The sequence below is a fragment of the Netta rufina genome (assembly GCF_964035555.1).
Source record: "Netta rufina genome assembly, chromosome: 1".
Lineage (NCBI taxonomy): Eukaryota > Metazoa > Chordata > Aves > Anseriformes > Anatidae > Netta > Netta rufina.
Genome location: NC_140123.1, coordinates 94,939,822 through 94,963,013, shown reverse-complemented (window position 1 = coordinate 94,963,013; position 23,192 = coordinate 94,939,822). Strand labels below are relative to the sequence as shown.

The 23,192-nt window shown below is 43.3% G+C and overlaps 1 protein-coding gene across 2 annotated transcripts in view; it reads left to right on the top strand.

Moving 5' to 3' along the window:
- The first annotated feature begins 18,203 nt into the window (after positions 1-18,203).
- The window catches only part of DYRK1A (dual specificity tyrosine phosphorylation regulated kinase 1A), a 91,514-nt gene continuing 86,525 nt past the window's right edge, over positions 18,204-23,192 (top strand). The window contains exon 1 of one of the 2 annotated variants that reach the window (XM_084284244.1): positions 18,204-18,725. The gene's annotated coding sequence lies outside the window, so the exon portion shown is untranslated. The remainder of the gene's footprint in view (positions 18,726-23,192) is intronic. The other variant, XM_084284245.1, reaches the window with a different exon arrangement.

Below are 23,192 nucleotides of genomic sequence, written 5' to 3'. Positions count from 1 at the left end.
GAAGGCCTATGGGATCCTGGCTTGCATCAGCTGCTCATCGATGGCACTCTGGATGTCTGAACCTGGTTTTCTTGACCTGAGCTTGAGGACTAATCAGCATTTTCTTTGCTGCTCTCAGTAAGAATAAAACAAAAGAGTCTTGAAGGCATCAGTGAATGAATAAACATTTGAAGAATTCTGAAGTAATCTGGACTTTAATTTTATTGTCTTTCCAAAAATAATTGCCCTTTTTTAGCAATTGATATTTAGAAGTAGTCATCTAAAAATACATTTTCTTAGCTGCAAATAGATGAGAAAATGATTACAAGTGCTGGAGGTACCACGTCCTAGCAGCAGCATGCAGAAAGATCATTCCCGAGCATGAATGGGCTCCAGAAATGACAGGGGGAGGCATTCGCAAGTGACGTGAAGAGGATGCAAAGCTCCCGAGTCTGCATTCGGTCCTGTCAGCCTTACGAAGCCCAGATGTCTCTGGCCTATCCCCCCCACCCCTACACTTTAGTATTAAGAGGGATGCTGTAAGGAGGAAGACCACCTAACCACTGTGCCCCCTTGCTACTTAAGTGTGTTAAGTGAATTTATTTAATTAATGTATTTTTTTTTAACCCAGCAAAGGGGGATTTGAAAGGAAAGAATATTTGCCCAGGCAGTGTAGTTGTCTTCTGAGTGCGCAGATTTTCTGCCATCACTTTCACAATCAAGTGTTTATCATTCTTAGGAAACTTTTTTAGAGGTACTCCAGTTACTCATTTCTAGGAACTGGAGCCTCGTGTCCAGAAAAAGCCGTGGCTGGTACAAGCTGTAGCTGCGCTCCTGCCTAGCAACACGGCTCATCACAAAACAAACCCGCCCGCAGCTCCCGATGAATGCGGTGGCCAAATACGGTCTCTCTATCGATAGTTCAGCACTCTCAGTGCGATCCCTTGTGCCAGCACCGGACCGTATCGCCTTCGTCACCGCGACCTCTGGCTCAAGGTATGCTCTGTCGGTCCGGTGAGGCTGCTGGCTGAAATGCAGAGATCCGCAGATGTGCTCGTCGGTGTTTCGAAATGTCTGGACTGAGCTGATACTGGCTGTAGTGATCAGAGATGCCCTGGCCAGTTCAGAGACAAATAACATCCTCTACTCCTCAATTAATCTTTCCAAAATCTGACACTGATTTTTACTGTTACTGTCTTGTGATTGTCCCTTCTCCTTTTAGCCAGTTTTATCCCAAGATTAGAAAAAAAGGGTTCATCATGGCCAAATCTAACTCTGAGGGGATGATTGTGAGTCACCAAGTGATCGTCTCTTATATTATTTGCTTCTGTCACGTTACTACTTATAGCCGTAGCTCTAACTATTCATAAGTACTGATATGTTTTGATTGATCTAAGTCATAAATTTTCTTTATTGATTATTTACCTCATACAGGATTATTTTGGAAGGCTTGGAAAGCAAAATCAGTTAACCTGTTGTTCTAGCTTTACAGCAAAGGCTTGAAATTTGGCAGTGAGCCTGCTCATTGTCAGGAGCATGCTTCTTCCTGCCCCCTGCAAAATCCCACGGAAAATCTGGACAAATGGTGAGACTGAAGGAGGGGTAACAGGCTGCTCAAGGGGATGGTGCTTCCCGCAGGTGCAATGCATGTGGCTGACTCCTCCACGTGGTGATGACGACTGGCGTCGCTCCGAGTCAGTTTAAGTAGCAGTGATGCGGATGAAGATATTCTCAACCAGCAGACGAGTGTGGGAACCACTGCTGCTCCATACAGCAGAATCCAGGAGGGTCTTTTGTTGCTTTCTTCAGTGTCTAGGAAGTCGTAGGTGCTAGTGAGACTCCGGAGTTACAGAATCATATGTTCAGTAATTATAGACAGGGTAGCAGTCTATAATTACCAGCCTGCAGTCCTCAGGTGCTCTCTATGTATATGCATTTTAATGACAAAATCATAATAAATATTTCTGTTCCTTGAAGTAGTTCTTTTATTACCCCTTCTCACTCTCTCTCTCTTTTTTTTTTTTTTTTTAAACATGGTTTTATTTAGGAAATGTGAACTGATTTAGGAACATAGTAGCTACTGTCATGAGACATCTCTTTATTACCTAATTCATGCATTACTGTTGTTGGTTCATGCAGTGCTGCATTCCGCTGCACAAACAAGACTAAATAGAAATATTCTATTTGTTCCTGTATTTAGCACAAAGAACTAGTCTCAAAGGGTACATACTTTGCTTTAATTCATCCTGGATGTATTTCTAATTGTGGAGTTAACCAAACCCAAACTTCCATTTGAACTTCAGTCACTGTTTTTAGACTTTGCTGAGCCTGAACCAGAACTGAATCAGGAAAATTTTTCTAAAAGGCAAACCTAAACTGAAACAAAATAAAAATTACATCACTTCAGTAGAATGGTACGTACGTTGGTTTTCTGGATTTAACTGACCTCCTCAGGGATACTGTTTTAAGAAATTTAAAATATTTTAAAATAAAAGCTTAAATTGTTTAGAACAATCAGGCTTCTGTATTTGCCTCAACACAAGGCTGATATTTATGCATTAACAAGTACTGAATTACAACATTTGTAACTTTTAATAAACAAAATTTAAATTAAATTTAGAAAACAGCAGCATACTTAAGGAATTTAGTGGGTGAAATTGTACAGGTAATACAAAGTCATACCTGAAGGCTGTCATCAGAAGAATATAGAGTGGATACTACTGAGAGAGAAAAGAGATGATTTAGACTAACAAAGCAGGCATTGCAAATATTTATTTATCTCATTTTTTGGAATTTTTTTTACAGCAAGACAAGGTTTATGTAAGCATATTCTTGAGGTACAGAAAATAAAAAAATAGGAGCGGAAAAGCCACTCTTTACCCCTAAGTAACACAACAGAGCTAGCTGAAGAAAGGACTGTAACTGATCCACAAAACAACAGGAAGCATACTTCAATTCTTTACCTTTGGTGCAGAAATCATACCAAATACTCTCATTGTAACACAGACGTGTTTGGTAGGGTTTCTGAATGCCTCAGAAACAAGTTAATCAAAAAGAAATAAAAACCTTTACACTGCGTATAGGAGCTGCATACACATTAAATTTTATCCATATTTTCTGAAACACTTTCCGTTGCACAGAAATTTCTTTTTATTAAAAATTATCCTTCAGAGTTTATCAATGTTTTAAATATTGATTTGGCACCGGAAAATGAAACAAAAATTGATATCAGCAACTGATATCAATACCCTCAGCTGTTTACATTTCTACTGTGACATAAATAGGTTTTCAAACTCCAAGTCTAAAATTAAATTTATGGATTAGTTTTTATCCACTGATGTTTCTTTATGGTAGTGGTAGGGAGTATGCAACTGGGCATGCAATGCAAGGTATGTTAGTGACTGGATATTTACAACCATACTTTTCTAATTGGTGGACTGCGGGACTAGCTGAGGTATTAAATAGGTCTTTTTTTTTAGTTTTCTTCTTGTAAGTTAAAAATAAAAGTATGTAACTGGGTCCCTAAAATAGTTTTTTCATTTGGCATATTATAGATATGGTGGCAATGAGATATCATCACAAAACGCTGAGTGACACCACGCCTTTTTAGTGACATGCTTGTCTTTATGTTTGGATGGCAATATTTTAAAATGGGGTAAGGGATACTATAGAAATTATTCTTAACTTCTGTTCTTAATGTCTCCGAAGTAGACATCTGCTCTTTTTAAAGGCAGTAAGGCAAGTATATGTATAAAATTCTTCTTAAAAACGATGCTAGCGTTCAGTTTTATATCCTTTTCAACATTGCGGAGGCAGATCCTCAGCTGCTCTTTGAGCTGGACTTGGCATGACTAAGAATGTCAGAGGAGGAAGAATCCTTTAATGGTCAAGAAGAAAATTTCTGTTGACAGGAAGATGCAAAGTAACTCTTCTGCAAGGTAAATCCTGGCCTTTAGGCCTATTCTCCAGTATTCAAGAGAAACCTAGTTTTCGTCTTCATGCTAATAATGGGCTACTCAAGCTTCTCAGAACATAATAAAGAAAGACATAAGAGGAAGCCAGCCCAGCTAAAGAACAAGGTAAGGGAAGCCATTAGAAGCAAAAAGGAAACCTCCTTTCTATCCTTTGATAAGCGTTTTGGAAGATAGATGGGTTCATAAATTCTGTTACATTAATAGCATGAAGGAGATAAGAATTGAGTCTGAGGAATGATTGCAAAGCCATGCAGGCAAAAAACTAAAACAAGCAAACAACAACGACAAAAAACAATCCCTTTCCAATTAAGTGTCAGGAACAGGAGGCTTGCCACAAATTGGGTAGGGCCTGTGTAAAAGGTGTCAAAGAAACACCTAGAGAAAGCAAGGCCATAGGAGAAAATACGACGTTTATGTTTTCGCATCTGTATTCACAGCGCAGGGCCTTAGAGAAACCCATGCCAGCACTTTCCATTATGGGGAATTCAGCAGATTTATCTCAAATTAAAGTACGGGGCAGAAAAGGTGAGGGAACAAACAGATAAAATGCAAGCAAGACATCGTGGGGACCAGATGGCCTCCATCCAAGAGCTCTGAGAGGACTCAGGCGTCAGAAAGCCGAAGCACTGACTGCAGAGTGTGACCCCAATTTTGAGACCCCTCCCCCTGCTCACTGGGTGGGGAATGTGCCAGACATTTTCAAAAAAACACTTCAGTGAAGACCCAGGCATCCATACACGATGAAGCCTGTTGTGTTGTCCAGACTGGGCAAATAAGTAATATCTGTCCTGCATAACAGAACCAGCAGATACATATATAAATGTGACATGCTGAGGAAGACACGGCACAGCTTTTGTTACGTTACGTCACGTCTTGCAGGTCTTTAGTGGACTTAATGTGTGTGGACAAGGGACAGCTCATGTTTAAGGGCTACCAGGATTTCCAGTGGCAATGAGATCCCCAGACAAAGCTTCATTTAAAATAAATGAATAAATAAATATATTTTTTTAAAGCACAGCTTTTATGCAATAAGAAGAAAAAGGAATGGATCAAAAACGTCTAAAAGATAGGAAACAGAAATAAAACAGAAATAAAGGTCAGTTTTCATAGAAGAGAGATCACAAGAGGAGTCCGCAGGGACCTGTGCTGTGACTTGTGCTGCTTAATGTATTCATAAATGATCTGGAAAAAGAGGGTGAGCAGTGAGATATCACAGATTGCTAATGATATTAAGCTATTCAGGTAAAGGAAAGTTAGAGGACAAATTGTGATGAAGTTAAAGGGCTCACTGTGAAGAGCTGAAGAAAGACCTTACAAGACTGAGTGACTAGATAATAAAATGGCAGATAAAATGTGAGGTAGTGTACTTCACTTTCAGCTAAATATAAAGTAATGCTCACGGGAAACAAATCATATATACAGTGATGGACTGTAAGCTGGCTTTCCGCTCACAAATGAGATCTTTGGTTTCTGATGAGTATTTCTGTGAAAACATCAGCTCAGTGTTCCCCTCTACGCAGAAAAGCAAATCAAATATTTGAAATTATCAAGAGAGGAGCAGAGAACATTGTAATGCATTCGCCTCTGTATCAATCCATAGTTCACTGCATACTGAGTAGTATGTACAGTGCTTTTCCTCGCGTCTCAGAAAGGGCATAATAGAGCAGGAAATGATTCAGAAAAAGGTTTGGCAAGGACAACGCAAGAAACAGAATGGTTCTGGACGAGGTATACCTGCGGGCTCTTCTGTCAGAAAACCGGGTGACTGAGACATGACAGGGGTCTATAAAATCACCAGTGGCAGAGAAAAGACGAATGGGGAGACACTGTCACTGTGTTTTTCCAAGCAAGGAAAAAGGATATTAATGAAACTGGTAGGAATTATGCTCAAAACAAGAAGAAGGGGTGTTCACAGGAGGTTAAGCTCTGGAAATCTTTGCTGTGAGATACTGCAAGATGCTGCAAGATGCAAAGTGTAGGAGTTAAAACCCAATTGGACAAATTAACAGAAGAAAAGCCCATTAAATATAAGGGCTGTTAAGGAAGAAAACATCACCTACCATCCATACCACAGAAGCCTCCAAAACTCAAATTAGTGGACCCTGGGAGTGCTTGGGGACAACACGCAGACCTTGTTATTAAAATGGGCATCCTCTGTTGGCTGCTGCTGGAAACCAGATGCTAAACCAGACAAGGTTTAAGCTCCCAGTGTAGCAGTTCTTCACGCAAATTCCATAGGAGAGATTCAGAGGCAGTAAGATTCACCATCACGAAATGTTTCAGAGTCACGAAAGATTAGGAGAAACACCGATGACTTCAGGAAGAAAAAAATCTTAATCCATATAGCAGGAAAATAGTGTCAAAAACAGTTAAGCGGTGAAGTAGGTCACCCGTGTGTAAATAGCTAACACTGGCCCTCTGCAGGGGAGGAGTGCTGGTATCTGCAGGTTCTGCTGGTGATCTCCGGGACAGCTGTTAGCTACAAAGGCCTATCACCATGCAGGGGGAGAGAATTAACTTTGAAGGCAAGAACAAGAAAGAAAGAGCACATGGTAGAAGAAAGGCTATCTCCTTGTAGGAGAAGAGGCTGCCTCAAAACCCTTCTCCAAAAAGAAAAGGAAAATCTTCGCAGATTGTTCCGAAGCATTTTGTTTTTTCAGGTGGGCACAGCTGTTGTGAGAAACAGAAAAGACAAGGGTGCAACTGTGGGAGGCAGAAATGCAAGAGGGAGCATGACTGTTGGATGAGAGAGAGAAAATGCAGTTTTCTCCCTTTGTGTTTTCATACTCAGAACTTCTTTTAGATGTATGGTAAGGTATAGTGCAATACTATGTTGTAGCCTAATTAAAACCTTGTTATTCAGTTGCATAAAGGTAACTTGAAAACAGACTGTACGGAAAACACTCATCTTACCTCCGCTGTTTGCAAATTCACCAGACTGTAATGCTTGCTGAGATCACCTGTATTAGCTAAGGTTATAGCTGAGTGTCTGTTCTTATCTCTTCTTTCATCTTTAAAAAAAATCCTCTTTCAGTTGGAGTTTTGGGTACATTGTTTCAACTCAACAATTATTGGGAACTTTAAGGAAAACTGGTTATTTTTTACTTCCATGACATGTGGGGAAGCACATTTTCCATCGGTCTCCAACTGAAACATGACACAAACATAATGCAAAAGATGAAATTGGCTTGTGGGGCCATTACGGAAATGAAAACAATCTAAGTCTGAAGAAAATCAAATTATTATTTTGGTGGTGCAAATATTTAAAATTAAAATATCTATATTTATGAAGTAAAAAGCGGTATTCATTCAGGGTGGTATAGCTAAAGTTGTTTATAGCTCGGTATAAATATTGATATACTATAATTAGTCTAATCACAAAGTTCTCTTACACCCTTACTAACGGCCTTAAAGGACTTTTTGGTTCTAACTGTTGAAAATATAGTTGACATTTCTGTTGCAAATGCTGCGTCATTTTGGTGGTGGGAACTGCAGTCCCCTGCTGTCCGAGTGGGGGACTGGAGAGGTGACAACATTTAGAATGATTAGGCTGCTAAACTGTGATCTGTGTATAAAACCTGTATCAGACGACAAACCTTGACACTTGAATACAAATATACTTAATTTATGAGTAGCTTAATGCCATTTGAAGTGATGTGTGTTTATGCTTACTATTAACCACAAAATGAAGCACGTAAAAGCACTGTAAAAACACGTAAAAACTGCAAAGTGCTCCTGTTGGCTCTGACGAAGCACTGACTTCACACCTTTTCTCTCCAAACTAATTGTGGTTAAGCCACTGACAGAATTTTGTGATACAACTGGAAGCTGTTGCTGCAAGCCCTGTTTTTTGTAGCTAACGAGACTCTGTTGGGAAAAAGAACAACAAATGCTTGGAAACTTTCCCTATTTCAGAAGGAACTTATAAGCCTTTTTTTTTTTTTTTTTTTTTTTCTTCAGTAGAAGACATACAGTGACACTTGTCTGTTGGGTGTAACAAAATTTCATATTGTCCCTTTTGCTAAGAAGTAGATGACGCTTAGGGCCATCTGGGATTTGGGTAAAAAATAATGACACAGAGCTGGGGTATTTATCATAATTTATTATACACTGATCTCACTGCCCTGAAAAGCAACATGAAAAAGACAACTAAAAGTTCCTTCTTGTGAAAATCTAGGATAGAAATTTTTTTTTGCTGCTGTTTTCAGCCTTTTAAACTGGCATTTCATCTGCAGTTGCTTACATATTCCCCAAACTGAAATATTACCCTTCCCAAACTAACCCCAACCTCTCCCTATTCCTTCCCCCTTAAAAAAAAATAAAATATCAGTCTGAGGCAACACCCAGGGTAGAAAACTTCTTCCAAGTAGTTAAAGCTTGGCAAACATATAAACAATGGAAAACAAACAAACAAACAAACAAGGATTAGTTGGATGTTTGCCTCAGCCTGAATGTTCTGGAGGAAAAAAAAAAAAAGTCCAGAAAGGTTTCAGCCATTTCTCAGAATGAAGTGAGGAGGAAATGTTATTTAAAATTTCTGTAAATCCCTTAGTGTTTTAACTGAAAGTGTAGTTCTCTGAAACCAGGTCTTAACAATCAATACAGATGGTGCCCTGGTGTGAGAGAGAGACTTTTCTGTTCCTTTCACATCACGGGTGCTCAAGGCTCTGAACACCATGCAGGCAAGTGCAGCATGTTCATAAAGCAGTGGGCTAATTGAAGTTGTCTGTTCCAGCGTTTGGTGGCATCTAAATTCTGGGCACCCACTGCAGGGAGAATGTCTTTTTCATCTCTTCAGCACTTCTGCTGCTGAGGTCCAGAGGAGAAAAATATCTGACCGGATGTGAACAGGTGAGGAATAGGGTTACCGTGGGCAAGGAGATGGGTAGAAATGGGGGGAAGAAATATCTCTGGGGTGTAGGAGTCAGATAGTACTGGCAGCAGGTTCAACTTCAGCAAAAGACGTAACAGTAAGACTAACCGTGGGCCGCCAGCTGCTTTTGGTAAACACAGCTCTTGGTGCATGCTTGGGTTAGTTCTGTCTTTACATCTTGCATAGAGCCTACATGTATGAATTTTTGTAGTGTTAGGACCCTGCCTAATTTAATAACAAGTGTATAATTCTCAGCCCTGAGTCAGACCCAGAAATGTACTGTCCAAAATGACTGTGTGAGCCGGTGGAAAAAGGCAGATTAACTATGGTAAATGCCACCAGCCTCTGGTGGCTTCTCTCTTTTGAGCTTCTGCACAGCTACCAAGGCCTAACACACCTTCGCTTCAGGTAGGGACAATGGGAGGAAGGGAAATACCTGCCCTTTGGGGCCTGGCTGCCGAGCCAAGGTCACTGCGTTGTTGTGCTGACTGCTTGCTGGGCCTCTTCCCATGCTCCAGCTCGAACGCGACATCTTATTGCATCTGGTGGAGCATCTGACCAGGTTAGCCAGCGTTTCAATGCATTTGTGAGGTGCTTGTTCTATTCAGTGGCTACTGGCATTAGCCTAGCAATTAAGAGCGGCATTCAGAGCAGTTAAGTACCAGGAAGCGAGGGTTAGCAATTATAAACCAGAAGACCTAAGTAACATAGTGTTCTGTACTCTGTTTCACTAGGGAAGGAAACTGTACGCTCTGTCCATTCCAGATATAAAGTACTTGTGTAAATCCGAGCACTGTTTTTGTATGCCTCCCGTAATTGGCACTGTGTAATTAGTACTTTGTTAAATGAGTATATTCTAGTTCTTCAGAAAATGTATTCGTTCAGACTTCTGAGTGTCAAACATGGGATTTACATTCAATACTGATACACCTAGAATAAACTTTAAAAAACAAACAAACAAACAACAGAGTTACAGTAATTTTTTATATGCTTACATTCCTTTGGACTCATCTTGGCCACATACAAAATGTACATACAAGGTTAACAAACAGTCCACAACAAAACAACAGCTTAAAAATGAATGTGTTTGTGAGTTCCTCTGTTGTGGGATCTTGGTATGAACATTCACAAGTTAGTTCTACACACTTTGAATCTTCTATGTGCTTTTCATTTACCTTTGTTATAAATCTTCATTAGAAATATTCAAAATTATTTTCTGCCTGAGATGTAGCTATAGTAGACCAATTTCACACAACCCAGGTAGTGTCTTTAAAACACCCCTCTGTCAATGAATGCAAACCTTGGTTGAAGCTTACTGTGAAAAGACGTGCTATGGCATGTTGGTTGGAAGGGTGAAAAATATGGATTTGAGGCAGTTTTTCAGCTTTTGTTTTTCATAACTGAATTTTATATACCAAGAGATAAACTTTATGTGCTGTGAGCATAACTGCTGTGTGCTAAGCTTATAAACTTGATGATGTGTGCACTCATAAGCATAACAGTCTGTGCATTCACAAATTTGATGGGCCCTACACATAAAGATATTAGCTATCTGGATTTATGTTAATTTTATTCTCCAGAAGGGAAAAAAAATTATAGGCAATGCACTTAACAGAGAATAGCAAAATGGTTTTGTGCAACCACTGGCATATGTAAGTTTCACGTACAGCTGCCGATAAATTAAATCTTTTGTGGATATACTTTCACATCTCTACAGACTTGCCACCTTTACCCAGTCCGTGCTACAATTTAAAAATTACAGATTTTTTTTTTTTTTTGTGTGTGTAAGAGTTTAAAATACCATTTATGAAACTGCCAATGCAATTGCACATAACCCAACAACAAATGGAACAGTAGCAGAAGTCCTTTTTCTCCTCCTCCCACAATCAGGTATCATAGCAATTATGCCAATGACACGCTTCATCCTCAGTTACACTACCAATGCTTGCCAGTATCCCATCACCCCAGTATAAAATACTTTTTCTCATACATGTTTATCATATAACCGTATCCATCTTCCACAGTTAGTACTGGTGGTAGAGAAGGTGAGCTGAGGAGGGTCTATACTATTTACAAACAATTCTATTTACGTAATAGAAATAGTGGAATGCCGGTAGGGGTGGATAAAATCAAAATCCCTGGCATCATGAAAGCCAAGACACTGCCATTTTAGTGCCAAAATGCAGATTTAGCCAAATATCAAAAGTAGATCCAAGACGTTATCAGAAATGGACTCCAAACATATTGATGCTGATAACACTTGACCATGCTGAGGCAATCAGTAGCCATGACTTTGTCAGTGTGTAAACATATCCTAAACAAGTCCGTGTGACTGCATGAGCTTCAGATAGCTGTAGCATATTTGTGTACTAGCCACGCATCTTGTGTTGTCATGGCTGTGGTCAATGTGCACAGCCTGACCTTAACTGACCTTACTAAAAAACGTGACAATACACCATCGTGCAGAGGGAAGATCGCTGATAAGGAACAGCCCAGCTCTCTGTTCTGCAATCCGTATGGGCCACTTCTTGCCCAGAACATGTTGTCAAAATGCAGGCATCTGGCCCACCTCATGTTTTCTCGTACTGATTTGGAGATGACTCAAGCCAGTTTTGCTAAGGTCTTTTCACAAACATGTCTGTACTGAATAAATGAACAGTCACACCTCCTGGCTTCAGCTGATGAAGAAAAAGCATGCATTATCCCAGATCTGTAGGGGGGGAGGAGGACCCCTTGCAAAGTTTTGTCATTTCCTGAGACCTGAATGCCACCATTTGTGGCACTCTGCCCTCCCGGGACTGTTACAGGCGGCCTGGGGAACCTACAGCAGGAATACTTCAGGGATATCCTCACGCCAGCAGAAAAACCCTGCCCGGCAGCCGACGTGCTATTTTAGTAGCTCCGCTCTGGCAGGGCTGTCCCTGCGGGACATGACACCGCTGGCCTGGTTGGCCTCACCGCTGGCATGCAGAAGCAATCATGAGGTGGGCAGGGGCGTTCTCATAAGGTCAGCAGCGACCGTGCCTGCTGCCTCGCCAGCTCCCTGGAATAGCTTGCTGAGGTGAAACTGCAGGCCCCTAAAAAGCGTGCCCTACAAAAAAAAGGAGTGCATAGCAATTAGCCTACATTAGTGATGCCACAGAATATGCTCCAGGACCAAATCAGTGTGGATAGCCCGGGAACTGAGGCTGAAAAGTGTGTTATAGGAAAATAATATATACAAATATGATGCATTTTACATGCGTAATAGAAAGAACAAATTCATTTTATTTTGGTTTCATAAGGCTGAGTCAACAGCCTCTTGATTAATCCCCCACTCCTTCTCGCATCATAATTTTTTAACTCCGGGTAACAAACTGATGACTTTTTGGCAGAGATCTCAAATGAAAGAGGCTCAAACAAGTTTTGCCAAAAATTGCTGGCCAGGTATGGGATTGATCCTGATTAATTCGTTAATCATTTCACACTATGGAAAAAGCTGAACTACAAACTTAACTCTTAATGCTTGTTTGGTCTGCCAAGTGGCCAAACTGCACCCACATCACCCTAAATAAGTCCCAGTTCACGGCCACCTTTGCTCAGTAGGGTCACATGCTGGAGCTTTGGGGTAATTCACAGGGAGGTACACAGGGAATCTGGAAGCCTGAAATAAAATCTTGGTTTGGGAGGGGACAGAGGATCTGGGAGGGGAAAAGAATAGATAACCAAGCATTACGGCTTCTACTGCTTGAAGAGCAATTTCTTAGCATTGCCATAAGTAGTGAGTTCAGAGAAAGGTAATTTAAGACTTGTCACAATATCTTTTTCTTAGTTAGCAGGAGGTTTTATGGTCATGTGTGCAGGCACCTAACCAAACGCACTTCTGAGAACTTTCACAAACAGATTTGTGAAGTCAGGACACTGCAAGCATCGTGAGTTGGAATTACAAAGACAACAGCCCTCCAGAGGGAGCACAAGAAGCTTTCTCTTGACATGAAGAAGAAAGTTTTCATTTTAGCCAGCAAAGACACACATTCTGCTGTATAACTACAGGGCAAAGAAACTGTATTTTGCATCACTGGATGGGCTTCAAAAGAAACTGCCAATGAAGGACCTAATTTTAACAGGATTGGGGATATTTTTTGACTATGACAGGAATTTTCTACAGAGAACCAAAAGCTTTACATTGGATAGGTGTAGGTAGTGTCAACTGAACTATGTTAAAGTTAGCACAACTAAACACAAATTCTTGGGAGGAATGTGCATTGTGTTGTACTAGCCCTTTTAGATATGAGTGAAGCTTTATGATTAAATTAACAGAATGTCTTTTTCATCTTTCCAAACACAGGGAAAACAGATCCCTCTAAAAGTTGGAAATTGAAGATGCAGAGGAATTCCCAGAAGGGAAAGGCTTGAGACTGGAGCACGCTTTTTACAGAGTCACAGATCTTCAAGATGCCTGGTTTTGATGGAAAACTGTTCCGCACTCATACAAATTTATTTACCATGGAAAGTGGTTTCAAGAGGAGTTCTCTGATACAGCTTTAAAGTACAACTTTGCCCTAATTTAACACAGCCTCTTTCGCAGAGACTTCTTCCACCAAAAAAACTTTGAAAGAACTTTGCAATTGGAGTGAGGAAGTTGTTGTATTCAGAAGAGTGATCTTCAGCCTGTCTCTTCACAGAGCAAGAACAGCAAGGAATACATGACAACCATTCAAGAGAATATTAGAAAAAACTCAGGGAGCTGCACTTTTTTTTTTTTTTTTTTTTTTTTTTTTTGGTAGCAAGCCTCATCCGGCAGCAACAGCAGCAATTCCAGGACCTTCTGGTCCAGAGGCGTGCCAACCTACACAACATGCAGTACTGGCTGTCAATCCAAACCCTGTACTATCAAAGCCAGGCTCTGCTGATGACTCAAAAGCATATCCATCTACATTCAGATAGGTTACCATGGCAACCTCTCTGGCCTAAAAAGAGATGGACCACATTAGTTACTTAGCAGCACCTTTTTGACAGGCGAAACACAAGCTGCTCGCTCCAGATGATGGTTTGATTTAGGATTAAGTCTGTCTGAGAGCTGCTGTGGCGTTCTCTGAAGTGTTAATGACGTAACCCAGAGAGAAGAACTTCTCTGGGGACTTAGCTTCAGATTGTGGCCCAGCACCAAGGAGATTGAGCTATATGGCGGCTTTGCCTGAGAAGCACAAGTTAACAGAACAGTTGACATAACCTTTTTCCTACAGTGTGAAGAAGTCCTTTCTGAAGATCTTCTAAGACCAGCCCAGTCTGCTGAGCTAAGGAGGCCACTCTTGCAGAGGATATGCAGGACACAAAGGATTATTTGAGTTGCCGCTGGCACAACGCATCTTCTAGGCTGAAGCATCTGTTCAAAGTACAAATATTAAGCCCTGGAAAGGTCACAGTCCCTATGGCTGATGCAAAAGAAGCCTGGAGTTCAGAGAGAAATGCACACGCTCCAAAGGAAAAACTGCATGGCTACAAGGGCTTGTTAGGGTTTAGATCACAGAAGGAAGACTTCCAGAACCTAGGGTGAAGAGGGAAATGGACCCCTCTACTCAATGTCACAAGACTGAGAAGAGAAAAACTGGGATATATTGCCCATAACCACACTCTGCTGTCATGCAGCTGTGTGGCTGAAACAACAACAACACTGTAGCTATACGTGAAGCAGGAGAAAGACGTGGAGCCAGGCCAATAGGACACTAAGCATCTTCCATAGGCGTACTTAGCTCCTTAACTAGGAAAACTGCTTCATCCCAGAAATGGTAGAAATGGTCTTACTGATATAATGTGTGCTCAGAAAGCCAGAAGGATAACTACTGACACGGATATATACCTTTAAATCTGTGACTGGCAGAATGCTGGGCTGAATACCTAACGTGCTACCTTCAAACACCAGTTACCTGAGAGGTAACTTTCCTCACTCAAGTTATGAAGTCCTGGTAAGTGGCAGGAAGTGAGGAAGGTTCTGAAATGATTAGTGCCAGGTTTATCACATCAGTAGTCTATCCACTTCTGTACTACTTCTTGTACAGCAGTTTCCACTACTAGAAGTTTTAAAGAAAAAATGAGAGAACGAGAAGACCTGACAAGTCTTTACTACTCTTTACTAAGTAGAAGCCTTAAAGCATGAATGAAATGTAATTTTCCCGCTAATTTATTGATCTCTATTCTATTGCTTTGATAAAGGAGAAAGTAAATATGAAAATACAAGTATTTATTTATGACTTTATATTTGTCTGTTGTACCATATCCTCTTGTTTTTCCTTTAGATGACAATTTTTTTTTTTTTTCCTAGTACCAACAATAACAGCCATCAGTCTGTGAAACCCCCTGTTTCTACAGCATGCTTTCTGCTGTAGCCATGCACCTTTGGGATCTTTTGAATCCTTTAGGTTCCAATTACAACCATTTCTGCACTGGTCCTAAGTCTACTCTGTTGACAGCATAGATGTAAATGCACACCAGAAAAATGGGAAACAGGAAGGATTGTATTTCTCACTATACAGAGAGAGAGACAGAAGGAGAGGCAAAATAGTCAACCAGGGTTGACTGTAAGGTGAGTTTATGTCCCATCAGGATACTGTAATTCAGTGTTTTCAGAGCTGTAGATTGCGTCACATTTTACCTACTGGACTAAGAAAACTTTTATATTGTCTTGTTTTCTTTTACATCTGTTCTGTTTCTCAAGTCTGTAAAAAATAATAATGTTTCTCTCAAATCTTATTTCTCCATGCTGGATGCTTTCCTCCTCTTTTTTTTTTTTTTTTTTTTTTTTTTTTTTTTTGTGTGTGTGTCTGTGTGTCTGTGTGTGTGTGTATGTCTGTGTGTGTCTGTGTGTCTGTGTGTGTGTCTCTGTATGTACTTTTTTCCTCTTTTTTTTTTTTTTTCTAAAGAATTCTACTTATTATTGTTCTTTTTGATGCCAAATATTCAGCTTTCTGAGAGGTTTGTCTTTTTGGAAGAGAAAACCAAGTATTTCTCAGGAGCTGGTCTTTGCATTCATGAGAAATATATACAAGCTCCTGATTTAAAGTGGGACACTGAAATGTCAACCTATCCTTAGAAGCTTTTTGAATGATAATAAAAATAATATAACAATTCCCCTCTTGACAGTCCATTCTTTCCTAAAGAAAAAAGAAAAAAAGAAAAAAAGATGTGATAACTCATTATTATGTGGAACAAAGTAGAAAGAATTAGATTTGAAAAAAATGGTCATCACCTTTTAAAGGACATTTTATCTTGGCCCAAGCTGTTACATTCCCATCTCAGTAAGCTTGGGTACAACAAGCAAAATAAAAGTAGAGGACTATTGAGCACAAGTGCACACATGCATGAGAACATGGTAATATTTTTAAGTGTCAGAAAACAAACAAACAAACAAACAAACAAACAAAAAACAAACACATGAAAATTACACCACCACCACCAAAAAAGGTACATACTGTAGCATACTGTAATACAGTAACTGGTATAAGAAGTTTCTGTGAGATTCATAGTTACCTATGGTGAGCAACAGAGAAATTACTCTGCCACAGCAGGTTACCATTCACACAGAATGGCAAAGAGGTTTTAGTGTAAAATATAGTGTGTGCATGTATAGCGTGTGCATTTTAGTGTAACGTATCATGTGTGCACGCATCTTAGGCCAAAACCTGATGATGCTGACGTGGGAGTCCTTGGGTAGAAGCAGGTGATTCTGCACCTTTGTTACCCCACAGAACGTGGGTGTTGGCTTTCCTCTACTTGGGCTAAGAGCTGTGCTCTGATCGCACGCTAAGGCAGAGGGAGAAGTGTCAAAAGTGGCTCAAAGCAACCTCTCAATTTCTGGGGGGAAGAGGGGGATGAGAAATGATTGTTTAACACCTTCCATGGCTTTAAGGTGCAATTTCATGGGTGGTTTAATCCAACCCAAGGCTGTGCTGTTACTGAGTGGGGTGGTTTCTCAATTCACACTGCCAGACTTCCAGATCTCCTCGGTATCCGTGTTTATCCTAGACATACAAACTTATTTACTTTTTATTTATTGTGTGGCTAGGTGCTTCAGTTAGTTTGTTTCTGATGTAAAAAGCGGCAGGAGGACTGAATGGCTGGAAGTGGAGAGGCAGCGGGCTGCTATTTTCAGCAGCAACAAACTTCTAGCTTGGTCGAACTGCTTGTGATACTGTTTGTAAAGCGGTGATTAGGTTTTTGAGGGACTTTGGTTGTTGCTGTACCTGATTCCCCACCTTTGGGCGTTTAATTTCACCTTTTAAGCTGAAAGATTCTAGAAGAGGAGAAAACGCTGATGGAACAGGTGTTGGTAATGTGGCCTATTTTCCTCAAGGAGGCTGGCCGTGAACTAAAACGATTAAAATATCACAGGATGGAATTGAAATACGAAATAAAGGCCGTACTCTACTTTTTGACCCTGGCGGGCATTTATGAAACGAAACGAAACCCAACAGCGCGTAAAGAAGCCCCGGCGAAGGTTCGGGCTGGTTGTGCGGGCTGCCCTCACGGAGCACACCCACGGCACGCCGCGCCAGGCAACTTTCGGGGGCTCATTTTGGGGCAGAAAACCTTGATTTCGGGGGCCGTGAGGGAGCCCTGCCCGCCCGGCGCCCCCTTCAGGACGGGGAAGGCGCCGCCTCACCCCCCCCCCCCCTCCCCTCCCCCGAGAGCCGTTACCGGCCTCGCGCCCCGCCCCTCCCCCCGGCGCGCCGGGGCCATCCCGGCCGGCAGCGTCACCCGCCGGGGGGCGGGGCGGCAGCGGTCGCCATGGCGACGGCGGGCCCCGCCCCTTCCCCCTTCCCCTCCCTCCCCACGTCAGCGCCGTCTCCCGCCCGGGCGGGGTGCGCCGCGTGATTGACAGTTGCCCCGGCAACGGGCTCGCCCCCGCCGCCATTTTGTCAGTTAGCTTTTTTTTTTTTTTTTTTCAAAAAAAGCTTTTTTCAAAAATAATAAAAAAACCTTCCCGCCTGAATCGCTCGTGTGATATTTTTATTATTATTATTATTATTGTTATTAGCTTCCCTTTTCCTTTCGCACCTTGCCAAAAAATAATAATAATAAAAATTGGGGAGATAAATCGTGCGCGTGTCGCCATCCGCCCCTCTCTTCCCCGCCGTCAGGCGAGCAGCGGAGCCCCCCGGGGTGGGCACGGGGCTGGGGCTGGGGCTGCGGCGCCGGTTCGTGAGGAGGAGGAGGAGGAGGAGGAGCGGGCAGGCAGCGAGGGGGAGGAGGTAGCGGCTGGCAGGCGGGGGAGGGAGGGAGGGAGGGAGCGAGGAGTTCCCGGGGGCTCGGTACGGCGCTGCGCTTCCCCCCCCACCCCTCCTCCTCCTCCTCCTCCTCCTCCTCCTCCTCCTCCTCCTCCCCCGCCCGCCGCTGTCCCCGCGCTGCCTGGCCGGGGCTCAGGCCGCCGCCGCCGAGCCGCTCCGCTCCGCTCTGCCCCGCTCCCGCTCCGCTCCGAGGCGAGGCCGGGCCCCGCCGCTGCCGCCGCCGCCGCCGCCGGGCGCTGCGCAGGTTTGGAACGCGCGCCATTTTGTGAGCGATAGAAAACCCAGCCCGGCCGGGCAGCGCCGCGGATCCGCCCGCCGGGCCGGGCCGGGCCGGGCTCCCCCCTTCCTCCTCCTCCTCCTCCTCCTGCTGCTCCTGCTGCCTGGAGGAAGGCTCGCAGCGGGCAGCCCCGGCCGCGGGACGCTGCCTGCCGTGTGCCCCCAGCCGCGCAGGGCCCGAGCGCGGCGGGGCGGCCGGGCTGCGGACCGACAGGGAGGCGCCGCCACCGCCACCACCGCCACCACCACCGCCACCACCGCCACTGCTGCTACCGCTGCACCGGGCGCTGCGGGGAGAGAGGCCTCGACCGAGCGGGAGGAGCCGCGCACGGAGCGCGGGGCCCGCCGCCCCCCGCACGGGTAAGCCCGCAGCCGGCAGCTGGGGCCGCCTCCCGGCTCGGCTCGGCTCAGCTCGGCACGGCCCGGCCGAGGGGGGCGCAGCGCGGGGCGGGGGGCAGCCCCGCTGCCATCTTAGGCGCGGAGGACGAGGAGGAGGAGGAGGAGGCGGCGGAGCCGGCAGGGCCCGCGGCCTCTCCCCGCCGCGGCCGGGGATAGGGAGGGAAGGAAGGAGGAAAGGAGGGAGGGAGGGAAGGAGCTCGCCGCCATCCCCCCGGCCCCGCTGCGCAACGCCCTGCGGGGGGCGGGCGGCGGAGCCGGGCCATCAGCTGGGCAGGCACCTGTTGTGGCCCCGGCTGCGGGGGGCTCCCCCCGGGGCCGCAGCGGCTGCGGGAGGGCTGCGGGCCTGCCCCCGGGGGCTGTCACCCCGCCGGGGGGGCAAGGAGAGGGAGGGAGGGGAGCCCGGGCTGAGCAGGCGGCTGGGGGGGCTGCCAGGGTTAAGGGGAGCCCACCCGAGGCTTGCCCTGGCGCCGCCCGCGGCAGCAGAAGGCACGATTGGGAGCCCCCCGTCATGTGGAATGGGGAAATAATTGTGGGTTTTTGCGTTTTGGAGGCGCGGGCGGCTTTGAAGTTGTCGGTTTAGCCCGTCCAAGGGCTGTGTTAAGGGGGTTCTTTGATGGTGTGTCTGGGTGGCTGCTGTGACTTAGTTCTCCCATTGCTCCGCGGTCATTGGGGGAAATAAACATTCATTGTTCTGTAAAATTAACAAAGGCAGAATATCTGGCTGCAAAATAAATCGACAAGCGTGGTTTTGACAACCTACTGTTTTAATCCCGGGGAGAGCGCGGTGGCTTTGGCCAGTAGGTACACACAGTCGCTTCTACATGGGCACAGTGGCGTTGTAGGGACCTGTCTAAGGACAAGTTAACAACTTGTTTTATAATTGGATTGGTGAAATTGAAGAATACGTCGATGATGCCTGGTGACAAATAAGCAAACGCGTTGTTCGTGGTGGTACTTAGTTATCTGCGAGTAACTGAGCAGAATCCAACTTACCTCCTTGGATTAGCGTAGCCCAAAGAAGTTTTGGCAAAACTCGTTTCTCTTTTTCCGTACTCCTCCCAACCTCCGTAGGTTGGATATTTTTGGAAAATTAATTATACTTGATAGAATTAAAATAATAACACTGAAAAAAAATCTGAATTTGAGCTAGTATTTGCTAGCTACCATCTCTATATTTTTAGTGAACTCTATATGTGTGTATCTATATAGACTATTCTTGTAGGCTATGCTTAATGCATTTGGCTTATATGAAGTATTTGGAACCAGAGCCGTTTTATTTGCAGTCTGAAGTAGAACGCATGTGATAAATTTACATTTATTTTGTGAATTAAAAATTGTATCAAAGTTTGTGAGGCTTATTGAGTTGAAATGTTGATTTTTTTTTTTTCAGTGGACTGAATAACTTGTTCAAAATTGAATATAGGGCACACGGACTTCTTAAATCACAGAAAGAGGGCAATTCCTTCTCTGAAATGGTTGCGTACATATTTATACATTACAGTAGTTTAATATTGTCTCCAGGCAAAGGAGTAAGGAAGTCTGCTCCGTGATCGGTTCCCGAATCAATGCTCAGGTGGGTTTAGGACGCGCCATTGGAATCCCCTCCCCCATGCTGGACAGTTACAGAGAAGCAGCACCAAGGATAATTTTACCTAATAGCAGCCAAGCGTTCTCTGTCTCAGTGTCAATTTATGGGTAGCATTCCCGCACTTGTGTAAAATAAGGATGTAGTAATCAGGAAGTTATCAATTTTTAAAGTGTGCGGGTTTTGTGTGGGCTAGGAATTAACACATGATGGCCATAAATGACTTCTAACACTGGTAGATGGTTTACACAAAGTAGAAAAACATGACTGGAGTCAAGTAAAAACTGTCTCTCGTCTAAGCTTTTAAAGTAACATTTAACTAGGACATCCTTCCTAACATGTATGTTGCATTTTAAAACTCTTAATTCCAATAGGACCTTGTAAAGAAACGTGTTTGGCCTAACTGTTTGGTTAGGCTTTGCCTTAATGACCTTACTGCGAGATTTTTGTTATTTTAGCTCAAATGAGTTAGTCAACACCTTAAAATATAAAGTGAAAAAGTCCCTTCCCATTAGGTTATGCTAACGTGTATGAAGCTGTACCACCTGCTCATGCGGTAGTGTGCAAGAAGACCAGTTAATACAACTCATGGAAAACTGTACCTTTATTTGCTATGATGCTCTTTGATGGTTTTACCTGAACTGAAAAAGGGTAGTGACTCTTTCCAAAGAAGCAATTTTCTTGCTATAATTAAATCCTCTCTTCACTGTTCCTCTTAAAACCTCTTTATTTCAGGTGGCTTTAACCCTGGCTACAGGACTATAGGTTGAAAGTTGCTGTTACAACTCATGTTCTTGAGAAGGAATTGAAGACTGGTATATATTTAGTCTTCCTGTAGTAATTTTTGATGCCATTTGGACAACTACTTCCCAAAGTGAAGTCAAAATCTTTCCTGGTATCTTTATGGGAGCATGGGAGACTTGTATAACTTCTGAAATCCTTTTGTAAATAGATCCTGTTGTTGTAGAATAGGATTATTTACAGAGAACTGCTACTTTTGTCTTCATAACTGAATACAATAGATTATTTGTTAAGTTACTTTACAATTCCATCTCTTTTCCTTTTTCAGTAAGAGTTTAAGGAACTTTTTTTTTTTTTAAATGTGTAATAACTTTTCTGCTAATCAGACTCAAGTCTGATTAGTCAGACTTCTTTTTTGCTCTAAGACCGAAATAATACAAAAGCCTTTCTGAGCAAATGTTTTTCTTGTAAACTTAAGACTGGGGGAAAAAGTCAACAAGGCTTTGCAAAGAGGAATACTGTCCTTTCTCACCTCTGGATCCTTCAAGAGGAAAGTTGTGGGAGCTATAGTCTACTGAAGTTTAAAAACACTGGGAAAAAACCCCACCACCTTTGTGATAACTAGAAACAATTGTTCCTTCTAGAAAGACACATTCTGTATGTACAGTTACATAGTACCCTCTCTTGGAGGTGACACAATATACCCATAGAATTGCAGTGACCTAATCATTAGTCGCTCGTAACAGTTTGATATCCATAGATTAATCTTTTTCCTTTATGTGGAAGGGAGATAAAATTCTGGTTTCATTTCTGTTTTATCTAAGCATATATTAAAAAATAGCTCAATTGCTTTTGCCAGTACAAATGTATTCTTTTTCACTTTAGTGCATATATACCCCAGCTTTACTAGAACTTTAGCTCCATTTCCTCTAGTACTCATATTTTTATGAGTCTGGTCCAATATCTGTAGGTGCTTAATTATGGCTTGCTTGCCTGAGAACATGGATCACAAAATCAGCTCCTTCCCTTCCCTTCCCTTCCCTTCCCTTCCCTTCCCTTCCCTTCCCTTCCCTTCCCTTCCCTTCCCTTCCCTTCCCTTCCCTTCCCTTCCCTTCCCTTCCCTTCCCTTCCCTTCCCTTCCCTTCCCTTCCCTTCCCTTCCCTTCCCTTCCCTTCCCTTCCCTTCCCTTCCCTTCCCTTCCCTTCCCTTCCCTTCCCTTCCCTTCCCTTCCCTTCCCTTCCCTTCCCTTCCCTTCCCTTCCCTTCCCTTCCCTTCCCTTCCCTTCCCTTCCCTTCCCTTCCCTTCCCTTCCCTTCCCTTCCCTTCCCTTCCCTTCCCTTCCCTTCCCTTCCCTTCCCTTCCCTTCCCTTCCCTTCCCTTCCCTTCCCTTCCCTTCCCTTCCCTTCCCTTCCCTTCCCTTCCCTTCCCCTGTTGATAAGGACGGAGGTGGGGAGCCCCAACATGAGGGACAGTGATGTTATCACATCCTCATTCATTCCCAAGTGTCCTGTCCCTGTGATTTACAGGAGAGCACCAACTGGAGGGCCAGGCAGCTGCAGCAGACAGTTCCCAGTCAGCTTAGCCCAAGTCCCTGCAGTATGAATACCCTGGAGCCTCTGAAGTCTGGGCAGTGGCTATTTCAGTTAGCTTGTGTTGCAGACATAATCAGTTTAATTTCTTCTCCGATTTTAGCATTTCTTAAGTTTGAAAGCAGTGAAAACGCTTCAGTAATTAAAATAGCATAAGCTAGCACTTATTCGGAAACTTACTCCTTTCAAAGTTTCTAGGATCTGTAGCCCTAAGTACCTGAAAGTGAAACTGTAAATGAAAGTGAAATCAGCTCAGCTAAGTGCCACTGTTTGTTCCAGCTGTGAGAAACCAAGCTTTCAATTTAGGTATTACATAAAGTTCCAAAGCTTTCCGGTTTTCTTTTTTCTTTTTCCCAGAAACAAATAAAGACAAACTGTGATTTGAGTCAGTTAAAGGAAAGGTTAATAAAGTAGTAATACGTCTCCATGTTGAGTAGTTTCCTCTTTCTCTTCAATAACTGTTTGGACAGTGAAATAAGAGAGCAATGGACGTGTACAAATTGCTTTCTGATGG